This window comes from Triticum aestivum, chromosome 2D, assembly GCF_018294505.1.
Source record: "Triticum aestivum cultivar Chinese Spring chromosome 2D, IWGSC CS RefSeq v2.1, whole genome shotgun sequence".
Lineage (NCBI taxonomy): Eukaryota > Viridiplantae > Streptophyta > Magnoliopsida > Poales > Poaceae > Triticum > Triticum aestivum.
The window spans coordinates 606,977,848-606,995,030 of record NC_057799.1 but is presented as its reverse complement, the minus strand read 5'-3'; the positions used below and the strand labels follow the sequence as shown (position 1 = coordinate 606,995,030).

General features: G+C 42.2%; 1 pseudogene; it reads left to right on the top strand.

Annotated features, from left to right (window-relative positions):
* The first annotated feature begins 11,420 nt into the window (after window positions 1-11,420).
* Window positions 11,421-16,761, top strand: LOC123050365 (cysteine-rich receptor-like protein kinase 15; annotated as a pseudogene).
* The last annotated feature ends 422 nt before the right edge of the window (window positions 16,762-17,183 follow it).

Below are 17,183 nucleotides of genomic sequence, written 5' to 3'. Positions count from 1 at the left end.
TTGAGAGTTAAGATAGACCAGTAATCTGGTTGGGGCTCTATCATTGTGGCAATTTGGCAACCGTTGCTAGAGGTGATAAATCTGCAAGCATAAAGTCAGTGTCCTGCTATGCCGCATAATTACAGTGCTTTCACATTATGGTAAATTTGTTTCCTAAGAGTAAAATCTTTGTCGGTGCCAATTCATGGTGCAGGACAAGTAAGCCATCCACACAAAGTCAGTGGCAGCAAGGGTGTCGGACGTCGGGAGGAGCATCTGGGTTGAAGGTTCTGGCCCTCGCCATTGAGACTACCGTGGTCGTCGCCGAGTACATCTGGTATGTACGCAACGAACCTCCCTAATGCAATGTCGTTGCTGTTTATTTCATCTTTTGTTTGCGGCAGACTATATTCCACTAAGGCACATTAGGTAGTAGCTTTGGGATAGGGGCCAAACCTGCATATTTTGATCAATTATTTTTATTAGATTAGCAATGGGAGCTTACTGTTCAGTGAGGATTTTCCCCCTTAAAGTCATATTGTTAATATCCAAAAAAATTAATGGGTGGGTGGTGATGTCCCACTGCTTTGCCCTTTTAATTCCAGCACTTAAATAAGAATTGGAGGGCAGACGTTGCACAAATGGATCATGTGGCATTTACTACTGTTGTATTATCATATCTAGCATCTCTCTATAAAAAATAAATCTAGCATTAGTTTCAGTAGATCTATAGATGTTGCATCCCACTTCACGTACGCACCACGTTGTGTTTATTGATCTGGAATCCTAGAGGATCATCCACCCTCGGTTGTTCCCTTCGTTTCTTAACTAGGTGAGACCTTCAATTTTGTTGTGCTATCGTCTCCAATCTGTAGCCTCTTTTGATTTATTTTTTCAAAGTTGAGAGATGATAGATAAATAACACCGCTCCCTCCTAAAAAGATAAATAACACTGCATTCATATTTTCATTAGTTTGTGATATTTATCAGAAAGCAATCTTTAACCATCTATTCATTAGTTTGACGTAATAATATTTATTTGATGTGGGAGAGTATGTTGATTAATTTTTTAAGGGAAGCAGGTGACTTATTTGGAGGTAATCTCAGGGATATGTCTTCGTTATCAGTTGCAAGTTACTGTGCAGATTGATAATGGTAAAAATATTGTTGGATAAATCTATTTCCATTGAATTAATAGATTTTTTCCATTGTGGGCATTCGAATATTTAGAGTAATATGCATGCACAATTGTCTTGCATCTACACGTAACCAGTCAATCACTACTTTGTACTATATGCAAGACAATTGTCTTGCATCTACACGTAACCAGTCAATCACTACTTAAGTTTGCTCACATAATATTGCTGTGAAAATATTATGTGAGCAAACTTAAGTAGTAACCTTATATTGCTATCCACTGAAAATGGTCTTAGGTACATCCAGTTTCAGTATGATCACATATGAGGGGACTGTAAATGCTTCTACTATTGCAGGTTCAACTTGAATCTTCACTTCCGTAGGCATGTAACTGATTCGCTTCTTGATGAGTTTTTAGCTCGCTGATTCAATCCATATAGCTTGCGAGGTGCTGGCATAATCTTATACGGCATTTGATCTACATTTTATTAAATGTCTTTCCCTTAAAGAAATATAGTGCAAAGGAATTAAATTTTAGAAACAACCGCTGGTTACTGTTGTTTGTGAATTCTATTTAATTCTTCAGAATTTTTAAATAGTTTATCTTGTGCTTCCCTAACTGTTTGTCTGCATATATATACAATTCTTTTGAAATTTATTCTTAATAATTTCTTGAATACAACAATACACTAAAAGGCATGTGGTAATGCATGGGCATCTAACATACTAAAAAACACTTTGAACTTGGAGACGGCCTTAATTATTAATTTGATTCATTTATATGCATTGTAGCCCGTAGCAACGCACGAGCGTTGTATTAGGATATTTTAATGCCATCAACACCCTAGCCATGCCATATTTTTGATGACTACATGGCATATTTTAAACTAACCTTTGACCATCCCCATCGGCACCCCCGCCATGCCATCTCAACGTCAGCGGCCCGACGACGCCGACCCCTTATCGACGCGGCCATATTGTCCGGGCGGGCAAGTCAACGTTAGGTGGCCGGATCCCAAGATGGAGGTATTTGTGCTTGCTTGTTGATGTGTGTTTGTTTGATGTGCTTGCTGCCATGGTCGATATCCATCTGTGTTGACATCAGCTTTCTTCGGACGGCATAGTCCACGCGCTCGACCACAGCGACAACTACCAGGACGGCGGCAGCCTCATCGAAGAAGACACGCGTGCTCACGCAGGGCGGCCTCCTACCGGTCCACGACTTTCTTCCGGATGGCGGCGCACATGAGGCCATCCACATCGGCTTCAACAAGACACGAGCATCCACACGGAGGACGGCTTGCTTGCTGAGGGCGGCGTCCACCCGGACGACAGTGTACTGTCGACCTCGCAAAGGGCCGCATCCACCTGGACGACGGTGTGCTGGCGGAGTGCGCCGTCCGTCCGAACAATGACAGATAACGTGGCGAACGACGACGGCCACCAGGTACTCCCCGACTATGGCGGGAGCATCATCATGGACGACATCATGCTTATGGCCAGTGACGTGCTTGCAGAAGGCGTTGTGAGAGAGGCAACCAGCAGGACGGTGACGACCACGTGCATGCACTCGAACACAGCGGCAACAAGCAGGACGATGGCGTCCAGGTGCGCATGCAAGCATCTCCTAGGAACTGGGGCTGAACGACGAGGCTAGCATCTCATACGAGCTCACGCTCAAGCACAAGATCGCCTGGGCTGGGTGTCTCATCTGTCCTTGCTGGTACGTGTTCTTTTCCTTGCTGGTATGTGTCCTTTTCTCCTCTCATGAGATCATCATGTGCCAATTATGCTCGAGTTGTATACCATGTAGGTAGATAATACATTGCAAGGCCTGGCCAATAAGCATTTCCTATTTGGCGACCAATGTTACAATAGTAGGATCTACATCTAGGCACCCTTAAATGAACTGTAACTTACAGAGCAAGCAAATCATATACATTGTTTGTGGGCCCAATCTCATTCATAATCATTATACTTCCATTATAAATTTATTCGAATGCAATTTGGTCATCTCTAACGTTTTTCCATCACTGCTTGAGTAAGTAGCTCTTTTCGGTTGTAGCGCTCAAATATGTCAATGCATATCTCTGTCAGCTGATTGAGTATCTTGGAATTCTTAGTTCATAGTAATTTTCTGTTCGGTATCCAGCTGTGACAACAGTAGCTTCTTGCATCTACGCGAATGCGATGGTTAAAATATACTGCAACTTATATTTGAGCAAATCATATAAATTATTTGCATGCTCATAGTTATGAACTTAATACACTTTGCCTGGCATTCATAACCATTATACTTCCTCCTGCCCAAATTTGTTGTCCTACGTAATAGTGTTCCACTTTGCGCCTACCACTGGTTGCTGGAAATTAGATATAATAATAATCAGTTTCCTTGCTAGATTTGTTTCCTTATAGGATATCCTGCCGATTTGATCTATTTTTGGCTAGAGCACATGGGATCAAACAAGAGGTAATCAGTTTTCTATGTTCACCTGAGTAGTTATAAGGAATTTATTACCTCTGTTTTATTTCCAAGATACCCAAACTAGTGGTAACGTTTTTTATGGCTTTGAAATTCTGTACAAGGTATTCTCATGTATAAATACTATAATTTTTTGTTCATTGCTAAATTGTTAATGAGGGGTCCATGTAGTGCTTTCGGTGGAGACACTAGACCATCTGATGTTCATGTAGACATTTCTATTCAAAATTTCAAAGTGATTGTTTTCTTTTTGTGTATCCACACAGTTGTTTGTGTGCATCCAATATAAAACTTGCTATGAATTTGCACCACCTACACCCTTTTTTCATGTCTTAGTCTATATGAATTACCCACTTTATATACCGCAAAAAGAAATTACCCACTTTATAATAACTCACATGTTAATTAAAAGGAAAAAGATCTAAACCATCGACACTCTATAAGTTAAGTTGTTCAGCTAAAATTTAACAAAGAGATATTTGATTACATGGAACTCTAATTTTTCTGCAGTGTTGTAATTATATTGTCTCAGGTGTTGTTGTACGTTCCTTGTATCATGTTGACTTACTCCTTGATCAATAGGGATGTGGATACAAAATTCCGTTTTCCACTACTTATATTATCCTCATTGGACCTTCATCTATAATCATCGGCTGTTGTTGTGTGTCTGCCTGCCTGGCAATGTTTCACCTCTATTTTTGACCTACTGTTGACTTATTTGGAACCTGAGAAAGAATTATTTTACATGTTAGAGTACTCTCATATGTTCGAAGTCATAAAACTAGCCGAGATAATGAAATAATGCCAGGTAATTGCTCGTGGTTTCAAGGTTGCGCAAAGGAGAGGAGGCATGGTTCAAGGTTGTCTTATGGCACTGGTTTGCCAGCTAGGTCCTCGACAACATCTGCTCCTCACAGGTCAGCCATGATTCTCGGATTTTTTTGTTCTGCTGTTATTCCCAAAGAAACATCGTAGTTCTTTTGGACGGTCAAAGATTATTTAGTTACTGAAATACTTCTTATCCAAATTTCTAGGTGTTTAGGTGCAGACATCACAGGTGAACTGCATCTTTCTATCTAAATTTCTTACGTCAAGAGCTGGGAATATTTGAAACATCTAAATTGCTTATCTCAATACTATAATAGAATATACTATCTCTGAAATAATAACAAAACACCGTGATAAACTGGGCACTGGAGCCATATTGACACAGACCCATGATCAATGATATGTGAGCCAAGTCTTGATACACGTGAACTTACAGCCACCCATTGAGGCAAGTTTTTTTAAATAATACATTTTTTAATTAATTTGTATAAATATTACGCCTATATTTTTATTTTCAAAAATAATACACCATCGGCCTGCTGCAGGCTGACTGGCCTAGTCGGCCCACCACAGGCCGATTGGCTCAATTGGCTTGCTGCGAACCAATTAGTCCCAGTCGGCTTGCTGCGGGCCAACTGGAAGCCAATGGGCCTGTGGTGGGCCGATTAGGTGCATGTGGCCATTTTTCCTTTTCTGTTTTTGGTTTTAGTTGTTGTTTCTATTTATTCTAGCTATCAAATGAATCTGGTTTGTGTTGAAACTTTTTGCATAAATTACTAGCAATATTAACATGCCACATATAAATTTTCATACTTTTGGAAAACCACATATTTACATTTGTATTTGATAGCTCCTGGTGAATATAGATAGGGTTTAAATTTATTTATCCAAATTGGATTTTTTATATTTTTAAAATATTAAAATATTGAGGAGAATGGTTTAAATATTTTTGTGAAACAATTTGAGGAATTTTTTGGCTTATGAAACAATTTTTTTGAAACAATTTGAGGAACATAAGCCAAAAAAGTATTCTCAAATTGTTTCATAAGCCAAAAAATAAATTTCCTCAAATTGTTTCACAAAAAATGTTTCAAATTGTTTCATAAGCCAAAAAATTATTCTCAAATTGTTTCACAGAAAATTTTAAACTATTCTCCTCGATATTTTAACATCTATAAAAATAAAAAAAATCAATTTGGATAGATACAATTATATGTGGTTTCATAAGCCAGGAGCTATCTAATACAATTGTAAATATGTGGTTCTCCAAAAATTATGAAAATTTATATGTGGCTTGTTAATATTGCTAGTAATTTATGCAAAAAGTTTCAACACAAACCAGATTCATTTGATAGATAGAATAAATAGAAAACAACAACTAAAACCAAAAACAGAAAAAGAAAAATGGCCACATGCACCTAGTCGGCCCGCAGCAAGCCGACTGGAACTAATTGGTTCGCAGCAAGCCAATTAGTCCCAGTCGGCTTGCTGCGGGCCGACTGGAAGCCAATCTGCCTGCGGTGGGCCAACTAGGCCCAGTCAGCCTGCAGCAGGCCGATGGTGTATTATTTTTAAAAATAAAAATATCGGTGTAATATTTATGCAAATTAATTTAAAAAATGTATTATTTTAAAAAAATTAGCCCCATTGAGTACATGATTTCTTCCATCTCATTTTCTTTTGTTTTCCAGGGCAGATATTCCACCGTGCATTGTATTTGACCATGCTTAACCAAGTTGATTCATATCATTAAGTATCTTTTGGTTTTCTTCCAGTTTATTAGGCATGGACCAGACACAAATTATGAAGCTTCAATAATTTGGGTGGTCTAATAGTTCCTGTATAGCTTGATGTCGTATCAGGTGTAATATTTTGTTGTTGCTTGATGCTGTATCAAGACAAGCTAGGGTCAACAAGGAACAAAGGGGTTGACACATGGAGAAGCGGGAGCATAAAATTCAAAAGGTACTGAACATGTGTATGGATTACACCGGTGAGTGAATGGTGTGGCACATTGAGTCAGAGAGGAGTAGTTGCTTGTCTGGTATGAAAAACCGTTGTTTCTCGATTAGATTAAGGCCAAACTTATCTTCAACATGTGTGCTCTTTCATCACCATTTTAGAAGAGGTTCAATGCAAAATCCTCATATTGCCAATTTTTACTTCATTGTAAGCACTTTATCGATACGTTTGGAACAATTCTCAAATTCCATGAAACATATTCGTGGCACCAATTTTAACTAAAGAATAAAGCAATCTCAATTTTGTTCTGTAAAAAATTAAAGCATTCTCCTTTCCTATGAGAAAAGAAAACATATACTCCAATTGAAGGAAGGAGTACAAAGTTGAGTCATTTTTTAGTCATTTATTTTGGGACGGAGGGAGTACTACATTGAATCGAAACAGTTTTCTTACCATCCAAAAAAGGAAGTGAAAAAACCATATGAAGGAAACTAAAGTTCCAAAAGCAAGGAGTATCAGCATTTGAAACAAAATATATTTTCATACAGAAGTAATTTACATCTATGGAAGCAATTTTTTGTTCATCACTAATATGTATCAATATGTGTTGTGTTCTCTTTCAGAGAAGTGAACTCTGAAATCCCTCCTCATTCCAAACAATGAAATTCTGAGGATGAAAGTACAGATTTGTTACAACATGGCTGACTTAGAGAAAAAATGGGTGTATTTGGAGCCGGATGGAAACATGGGCAGATTTGGAGTAGTGTGAAGACGGCGCATGCTGGTGTTGCAATGACCAAAAGAGCCAAAGTGAAAGAAGAGATGGAATGACAATGACACAACCTTGTCGTGTGATTCTTGTATGTATATTTGAGGCCGTAGGAAAATATGTATTAGTGAGATAAAGTGATGGAGATGCATCTTAGGTGGAGATGGAAGCAGAGCCCAGAGATAAACAGAGAATTATTAGTTTGTGAATGAACATGTGGTGGAAAGAATGTTTTCTTGTTCGTATGCCACATTTTCTTACTATTTTTAGTAAGGTGAGGTGCCTTGTATATGCCATATTTTTAACATACGTAGTAGAGCGAGACAATAAAACAATGACATAGAAGCCACATGCAGAATCAAGGGGATGTAGATTGAGAGGATGGTTTATGTATGGACAAAGAGAGCTAGGGAGAAGTTCAACAAAAAACAGAGGCTAGATAGGGTGCATGGTGTTTGTTGGAATAGAGAGAAGATACTTGCATTTGTGTTTTGGTTGAACATTGCGTGCAATGTTTTCGTTCGGGGAGGGTAACTTGAGCATTGTTTACAATTTTTTTCCTCGCCCGTGGCAACGCACGGGTAGTCTACTAGTAGCAATAGTTTAGGTTTTGATCACTCACGTATGAGGGGTTTTGGGATCCTTAAGGAAGGTTCCTGATCTGGTTTATTTTCTTTTCTGGTTTTCTTTTTTAATTTTTTTGTAAAATTTTCTACTTTTTTCATTAATAAATTTGGAAAAGTCGGAATTTCATTTTTTTTTGAATTTTCATAAATTGCTCTCGTTTTTTCAACTAATATACAAAATCTTCTGATTTTTCTATATTTAATAAATATTATTTGTTTCAAAAAATATTCAAATTTTAAAAAAGATCATCTATTATTTAAAAAAACTGTTAACAATTTCAAATAATGTTCTCATTTTCGGAAAATGTTCTTAATTTCCAATATCTTGTTCACAATGTCAAATAATGTTTTTGGATTCATGAACTTTTTGTATTTCATGAAAAAGATTGAATGCGCGAACGCCGTGATTTTCTTAGATAAGCACGAACATTTACTGAATTAATGAATATTTTTTCAAAATCGTGAACCTTGGTTTAATTCGTTTGCATTTTTTAAATTTGAGAATGTTTTTGTCAAATGCATGGTTTTTTAACTCAAAACTGTTAATTTTATGGGGGTTTTCCAAAACTTAATTGATCAGTTCTTATTTTGTGAAAGGGACCATGGCATTAAAAAAAGCACCGAACAGTACAAAGCACTGCAACAAAAAAAATGAAAATTACAACAAAATCCTTGAGAAGCCCTTCCTCTTCATCCTCCAGACCGTGTCGACGGCGCGCCGCCGTTGCCGCTCCTGCCTAAGCCATCCTGGCATTGTTTGTTCCGGACGGGAAGTCGCCGAATGGGTCTAGAAGACCACATCCGCCCCGAAGAAGAAGAAGGAATAACCGTCGATGAAGCTCCTTGACAATCCGGAAATCCCCACAGCCAGAAGAAATCCTCGAGAACCACACCACTCCCACAATCTTCTCGACGTTGCCGCCGAGATGAGACTGTAGCCGGGGAGACTTTATTGAACGAGGCGCCGCCACCACCATCTGAGCGCCATCGACGGGAGGCGTGGCGAGCCAGTGGGAGCTCTCAGGCGAAGGGGTACGGGACTACGATTTTATTTAACTTTAATGACCAATTCGAATGTTCACTGGAATACAAGCTGGGTCATAGGGATTGGAAAGCCACATATGGCTATCCTGATCAATAGAAGTAGAGTATTTGGCAAGACTGAGCCTCAAGATTCAATTCACGACCTTCGAAAATGACAATAAACTCGTGAAATTTGTCATAGTGGCATTAATTCCCTTATGACTGTGATGTGAGGACCTCATGTTCTTTCCTTGATGCTCGCAACGTTTGTCTTACGATCACACGAGAAAAAAACCTCATGTATGCTCGGTCGAGTTTACTCGTGGGCTTGCCCTAGCCCATTGACAGTAACAACAGCTAGCGACGGGACCTGGGAGAGGAGATCCTAGTCAGCTATTTATGCGCCGGCTAGGAGTTCTGTCACTCGCTAAGCTATAGAAACTGGTCGGTCCATTTAACCACTAACGAAGCACTTCCTCGACAGAAAAAAGGTTCGTTGATCAAAAGTTGACCAGTCAACCGTTGATATTTGAAGAAAAATAAAAAAATGTGAATTATAAAAAGTTCACAAACTTTGACAAAAATCATGAATTTTTAAAAAGTATGTCAATTTTGAAATAACTTTCTCGAATTTCTAAAAAAATCGCAAAAAATTCAAAATGTTCTTCGATTTTGGAAAAAAAGTTCACAAATTTGAAAATATTTCATTGATTTTTAAAAAATTCACAAATTTTAAAAATGTTCTTCAATTTTGATAACTTTTTTTACAGATTTGAAAAAAAGTTCATCCGTTTAGAAGGAAAAATTCAGGGATTCATAAATGAAGCTCACCGATTTTGAATACAAAATTGACTAATATAGAAAAGCACGCACATTTAAGAAAAAAGAAAAAATAAGGAAAAGAACAATAAAAAGGAAGAAAAACAGGAAAAATAAACAAAGGAAACGAACATGAAAAAAAATAAAAGGAAAGAAAAAGGAACAAGTAAAAGAGAAAAAAAGAACAAGAAGAAGGAAAAGGAAAAAAAGAAAAAGAAAAACCTAATTAAGAACCACGTGGAAACTGTCCAGCGAACCGGAAATTCCCGGTTTGGGAAGCTTCGCAAAACCGGGGGCTTTCCGCTATCTGAGAAATAATAAAAAGAGATAAAGAAGTGTTAAGTAACAAGCGCTAACATGGCCTACTGGTTACTCCTGTCCCCTCTTAATCGTTAGGCCCCCGGTTGGAAACTGTCCCGCGCGCACTTGCTATTTTTTGCTTTTTAATGTGAACAATACTAAATTGGCTGGCCAAGCGAGGAATGTGGTACCGTTTAGGATTTGCCACCTGGGAGGGCAATTCCTATTTGACACGCGTAGGCGTCAAGCTGTCGAGGAAACGCCCGCAGCTGTTTTCATTTGCGTGCTTGTTGGGCCGGCCTACTACGTGGTTCGCGTGCTTGTTTTCGTTCGCTGCTGTTTCTTTCGTTGGTTTTTTCTTCGTCTTCCACGTTCTGGTTTTCTCTCTTGTTTTTTTCTTCTGGTTTTGTTCCTGGTTTCTTCTTATGGTTTTGTCCTTGTTTCTTCTGGTTTGGTTTTTCTCCTGATTTTATTTCTCGGTTTTTGGTTTTTATCCTGTTTTTCCTCTTCTGCTTTTGGCTTTTATCCTGTTTCTCCTCTTCTGGTTTTGGCTTTTATGCTGTTTTTCCTCTTCTCGTTTTGTTTTTTCCACCCGTTTTTCTTTTCTGTTTTTTTCAATGAATATGCAAATGTCCACTATAATTTTTTTCCAGTGTATATTAGACAATTTTCAATGTGTAATAGCAAATTGTTCAACATATTTTCACAAATGTTCAGGGCGTATCCGAAATTTGTTCAGCGCGTATATTCCTTTTTTTCAAAAATGTTCATCATATATTAAAAAAAGTTCATCTTATAATACAAAACATTTCATCATGTATTATTTAAAAGACTTAACTTATTTTAAGAAAAATTTCAGCATATATTACAAAATGTTCAACGTATATTAGAAAATGTTCAATGTGTATTTTAAAAAAATATTCAAAAGGTATGTTACTTAAATATTCGCGCCTCGAATCAATCGCTACAGCGCACCAGTTCGATTGGTTAGATACCTAGTTGTGATTGTTGAAAGGGAGGTGGTGAGTTCGAGCTCTTGCTGACGCATTAATTTTTGTTTACTTTTTTACTTGATTGACAGGAGCTCGTTTCGTACTAATGGGCCGGCCAATGGGCTCCGCCTTCAGCGAAGTCTCTATCATTTGCCGCCCGCGCGCGGCAAATAGGAGCTCTCACCTGGGAGACCGGGCTTCCCTAAAAAAAAAACCTGGGAGACCGGGCCATGCACGCGACGGCACACGATCGGGGTGCCCAATTCGGTTCAGGGTAGTGCCGGGCACACACGAAACCGGGCCGTTTAGGATTCGTTAACCGGGCGAGGCAAGCAACGCCACACGACTGGTGCCCAATTCAGTTCAGGAAACCGGGCCAAGCCAGCCAAGCCGGACTGCGTGACTGCTGCAGTCCCCCCATGCGGGGACGCATGGGCTTGCGAAGCCTATAAAATGGAGGAGGGCCTTGGGAGAGGAGGACCGGAACGTGGATTTTTCTTTTTCAAGAAAAAAGCCTACAAAGCGCGCGCTCTCTCTCTCACTCTCAAAAAAGAGGCGCACAACACAGCTCTCCAGATAATGTTTCTCCTCCTTAGCCTCCTCGTCGTCGGCGTGCTGGCCTCTGACACGCCCGTATGCCCGACCCACCAGTGCGGCAAGGTGAAAATCCGGTATCCATTCTGGATCGACACGGGTGACGCTTGGCATTGCGGTCATCCGAGCCTCCGCCTCGAATGCCGTGGCCGCACGCCCGTTCTGCGCCTGCCGTCGGGAGAATACGCCGTCACCGACATCCTCTATGGCGACACGATGGACGGCGACCGGAGGGTCTCCCTGTTCGACCTCGGCGTCTTCTCACAGCACAACAGAACCTGCCCGTTCGTCGGCCGGAATCTCACCCTCCCGTCCGGCTCCCACCCGACGCTTTCAATCACCGCCAGCGACACCAACCTCACCTTCTTCGTGAACTGCTCCTACATCGACGACAATGTTGGAGCGAGACACCTCGTCGACTGCCTCAAGAGCGAGGAACGCAAGAGCACTTACGTGTTCCAAGGCGACTCGCTGCCGTACGACTACGCCACCCAGTGCGAGAAAGTCATCGCAATGCCGGTTCTGAGCACGTCTTTGCGTGGCGGTACAACTTCGAAACTGCTTGACGACGTCGTCCCCGCGCTGAAGAAAGGCTTCGAGCTTAGATGGTGGAGGGCGGCGGCGGGGAGTGAGTGCGGGGGCTGCGAGAACGGCGAGGGTTTCTGCGTCCACAGGCGGGAGGCGGGAAAGAAATCAGGGAGGTTCACGTGCGTGGCTAATGCCAGTGCTCTCGCACCCAAATCTTCAGGTACGTACGACAGTGTGTTGTATCCATATCCATGGTGACCTGCATGCTGTCACTATTAGCTGCTTTACTTTCGGCCTTTAAAATTGAGCCAATTACACCCATGATGCTTGAACATGGCGCAAACGTTTACTTTGGTGCTAGAACTTGTGGTATGCATTGAACTGGTGCATCATCTTGGCTTTGGCGTGTAAATACGGTGAAAATTGCGGCTGTACTCTGCCACGGTGTTGACGAGGCATGATAGCGTGGTAGGGGGCCCGCTGTCAGCGACTGGATGGCCAAGCGGGGCCCCGTTGTTGTCAGTGACTAGATAACCTGCATAAGTAAGCATCTTCTACCAAATTTTTCAAAAAAAAAACATCATCTACAAAGACGAAATAGCAATGTGCAAAGTTAACCATCTTCTTGTTCAGAGCAATCTCCTCCCCCTTCTTGTAGTTAAAATCCCTTTTTTACCCTTCTCTTATTAACCTCAGCGTTCTATTTTTCTTTTGTCCTGCTATTTGATGTCATAGGTTTTTGAGATATCGTTTCTGCGTAACAGTACCAGCTCATGCTATCTTATTTTTAAATGCTAAAGTAAATAAGTTACATATAGAAACATCATGGAACCACTAATTTTAGAACAATCATGCACTGTTTCATTTCAGAATTATTTTTACTAATTCTCCCACGAGCTAACAGCTAGGTCATGGTCAGCTGCCTCCTAGAATGGGCCGCCTACCGTTTATGTTTTTTTTTTAAAAAGAAGGATGACCCCCGGCCTCTGCATCTGGGAGATGCATACGGCCACTCTATTAATTATTCTCGAGGACCTTACAAAGTATTACAAACAATATACCTGAATCCACCATCTTGGCAACATATGCCGCTACTCTTATCCATATGATGAAGAGATGCTAGCTGGGCCACTACCCAAACCACTCACCTAAACCTAACATCAAAAGCCGGAAGCCCCAGCCGAGCCACATACCGGGTCTGGGGCACAATCCGGTCAGACGCACTCTTGTGTCGTCGCCGCCATCTTCCACAGGTCCTTCTTCAGATTATATTGAGTCTTCTACCTTGTGAAGGCCACTTCTGCCATCGACGTCACCATGACGCCAGACAGCTACCTCCTCCTGCGCGAGTCCATCTCCGCGCATCGGACGCCGAGCCTCCACAGCGCCATGCCGCCGAACTCCGCCGCCATCAATGAGTGAGATGAAGTACCGCTCCACCACGGCAAGTACGAGGTGAGGAAGGGCGAGGTCGCCGTCGGAGACACGGCCGGAAGATAAGCACCGCAGTCACGAGACATGCCCGGAGCTGCGACGCGGTCGATCAGACGGGCCGCCACCAGGATCCAGACAATCTCGCCATGCACGCCCAGCATCCCCATGCCCAAGTCGGCGCCTTCAAGAAGGTGACGACGCTGTGGCACCGCCGCCGCTTAACCACCGGGGGTAGGGTTTTCACCCGGGCGCAGGGGAAGGGGGGAGGCAGGGGAGGTTTAGCCTCGGCGCCGCCACCAAGGAGGGAATGGCGTCCGGGACGCCATCGACGCCGTGACCGCCACCGGCGGCCAAGGGTTTTCCCCCGGCCAAGCACCCTGCCGCCACCTCCGAACCAGCCACAACGTCAGCAGGCGCGTGCACGCCGGAGATCCAGGCCGGCCGGAGGTCATACATCACGAGCGGACCAGATCGCCTCCGACCTGACGAGGGGAGCCCGGGGCCTCCCCGCGCCATGACCAGTGCCCACCGGGACCTCGCTGCCCGCGCAGCCGAGGGGATCCGGCCTACCTCACCGACGAGCACTCCCCGCCGCCGGAGGAGCGCCGTCCGCACCAGCGAGGCCGCCGCCTCAGATCCGCCGCGAAGAACGCCGCGCCGCCACCGGCCCGCGCGCTCCAGTGACGTGCCGCCCCGGCCAGCAGGCCGCGCCGCCCCGCACACTAGCGCGCACCACCCGACGCGCCGGCCGCCGAGCTCCGCCGCCACGCCCGAAGAAGCAGCCCCCCGCGGCCCCTGTTCCAGGCGAGGAAACGAGATCCCGCCGCCGCCGGCACCGCGCGGGCTTTGCCCGGTGGCGCCCGCCGGCGTCGGCGGGAGGAGAGGAAGGAGGTGGGGGCTGGGTTCGGCGGCGGCTAGGGTTGGGCGCCCGGGTCGCCCGCGGGGGGGGGGGGGGGGCGACACGGGGCTGGGCTATCTCTCCAAACCCGAATCGCCTACCGTTTATGTATATTGACATGTGCCAGTAACTAGGTCACTATCTTCGGGGAGATACTATCATATCAAGGTGGAGTGAGATACATCATGTACCGATGCCCTGTCTGAGAAGGAGAAGGATTTTTTTTTAAAAGAGCAATATATCTATTATGCAGACTTGGTACTGGGTTAAAATATGATCGGGCACGATATTTATGCACAAAAATGATGAAGTTATTTTTCTTGGGGAAATTTTCCTCCTCTAAGATCTGCAATCCGGGGATGTCGTTCGCTCCTGGTAAACATCATTATTAGTAAAAAATCAATTTAAATTTAAACATGGTTAAAAGAAACATATCATATAGACCATTGTGCTATCACCCGCATTAATCACGTAGAACTATCAGATCGTAAAGAATTGAACTCCAAATTTATTTGGTATTTTTGGACGGTAAAAGTCGGAGATTTTTGGTAGTAATAGGACCTACCACCCCCTGCCAAAGAGTAATCGGTGAAAATATATGATCACTTCAAATAAATGCATGTTAAATTTTGAAAGCTTCCTTCACTTAGTGACTATTTCTTATTTTGTGCAGTTAACAAGGAGGGTACTGTACTGAAGATTGTATTACCAATAACTGCTGGTCTTTTGATTCTCACATGTGCATCTTTTGTATGGGCATACAAGTCAAGAGGTAGAACAACTTTTTGTTTCAGTTTTTTAAGATGCATTGTCTATGACGTATTCGTAAGACAATATTGATATGAAGGTATTCATCTTAGGTGAACGGAGAATCAACGATATTCAGAACAATGATCCACAACAACCCTTGAACATATTCACGCTCAATGAACTTGAGATAAATATAGAGCTTCCTTTGGTTAGTTTTGAAGAGATCAGTATTGCAACAAATAATTTCTCAAACAGCAACATGATTGGCAGAGGTGGTTTCGGAGTAGTTTATAAGGTAAGATGCCATTTCATGATAGTGATCTTGTTAGATTTTTTCCCATTCTCGTGTTCACTTCAAATTTAAGAATTATGTATTGATGTAGGGGATTTTCGGAGGTGGAAAGGAAGCCGCTGTAGAAAGACTCGGTAAGAGTTCTAGGCAAGGGGCCGATGAGTTCAAAAATGAGGTGATCTTGATTGCCAAATTGCAACATAGGAATCTCGTTCGGCTTCTTGCCTATTGTACTCACGAGGATGAGAAGTTGCTAGTCTATGAATACCTGCATAATAAAAGTTTGGACGCCTTCCTTTTTGGTATGTTCTAACTTATGATCACAACTCACAAAGCATTTTTTTCCTTTTGAAGACTACTAGCAAAACGTTCTATGGTTTACTGAGTTTATTTCGCATTGGTCTTCGCAGACACTACAAGGAGATCCATACTTGATTGGCCAACCCGGTTCAAGGTAATTAAAGGGCTTGCAAGGGGGCTTCTTTATCTGCACCAAGATTCGAGGTTGACAATAATTCATAGAGATCTCAAAGCAAGCAAAGTCTTGCTAGATGCAAACATGAACCCCAAAATATCTGATTTTGGTCTAGCAAAGATATTTGGGGGAAATGAGCCAGAAGATAAAACTACCCACATTGTTGGGACAATGTAAGTAATACATGCATGAACCGAACTTATAGTTTGACATGGTAATTATTTAGCACTTACATAACTCAAATTTTTGAAAATGATTCAAACAGCGGTTACATGTCTCCTGAGTACGCAAGGGAAGGTTTCTTTTCCGTCAAGTCTGACACCTATAGCTTTGGTGTCCTACTGTTGGAGATTATAAGCGGATTAAAGATTAGTTCAGCCCATCTCATAGCGGACGGCTCACTAAGCCTTAAGGCTTATGTAAGTACATCAAAATTCTCTATTTTCAAAAACTCAAATCATCATAATAACTTTAGGATTTCATTGGTTTAGGCGTGGAATTTATGGAAAGATGGCAACTTGAGAGGATTGGTGGACTCGTCAATTGTGGAGAATTGTCCATTTGACATAGTCGTTAGATGCATTTAAATAGGTCTTTTATGTGTTCAAGACTATCCAGATGATAGGCCCTGCATGTCCTCCACTGTCTCCATGTTGGAAAATGAAACAATTCCTCTTCCTCCTCCGAAGGAACCTTTATACTTTCGGCGGCAGAATAGTGGGACAGGAGACCAAGGAGATATTATGGGCATGTTCATGGATGATGTTACTATCACCGAGGTAGAGGGCTGCTAGATATTTATTTCCATTGATCTTTTATGTAAACACCTTTCGTTTGTACATTCATGTTCATACAAATAAACGAATAGTTTATGAATACATTGGATTCCTCACCGTGTGTTATTTGCATATAAGGTTTTCCTTACTTTGACTAGGTAATTGCTCGTGCGTTGCTACGGGTGTAAAAATATTTTGGTTGTTACACGCTAATTGTGCAAGCGTGTCCCTTCAGAATCCGCACGGATAAATCATGCTTCGATTTTCCTGGAAAACATTGTAGACTTTCCCCCCCTCAAAAGTCCATCTTCTTCCTCCATCCGCCATCTGTCTCCACAACACAAATATGCTACTGTAAAAAGCGCATCAGGCACCCCCACAAAAGAACAGAAAATACAACCTACACTTGAGCAATGATGTAAACAGATGTAAATTTATGATCTGCAAGAAAATCACTCTGGAAATAACTTGAATGGAATACTGTGGACACCCTAAGGTGTTGAACTATAGAATGAAAGT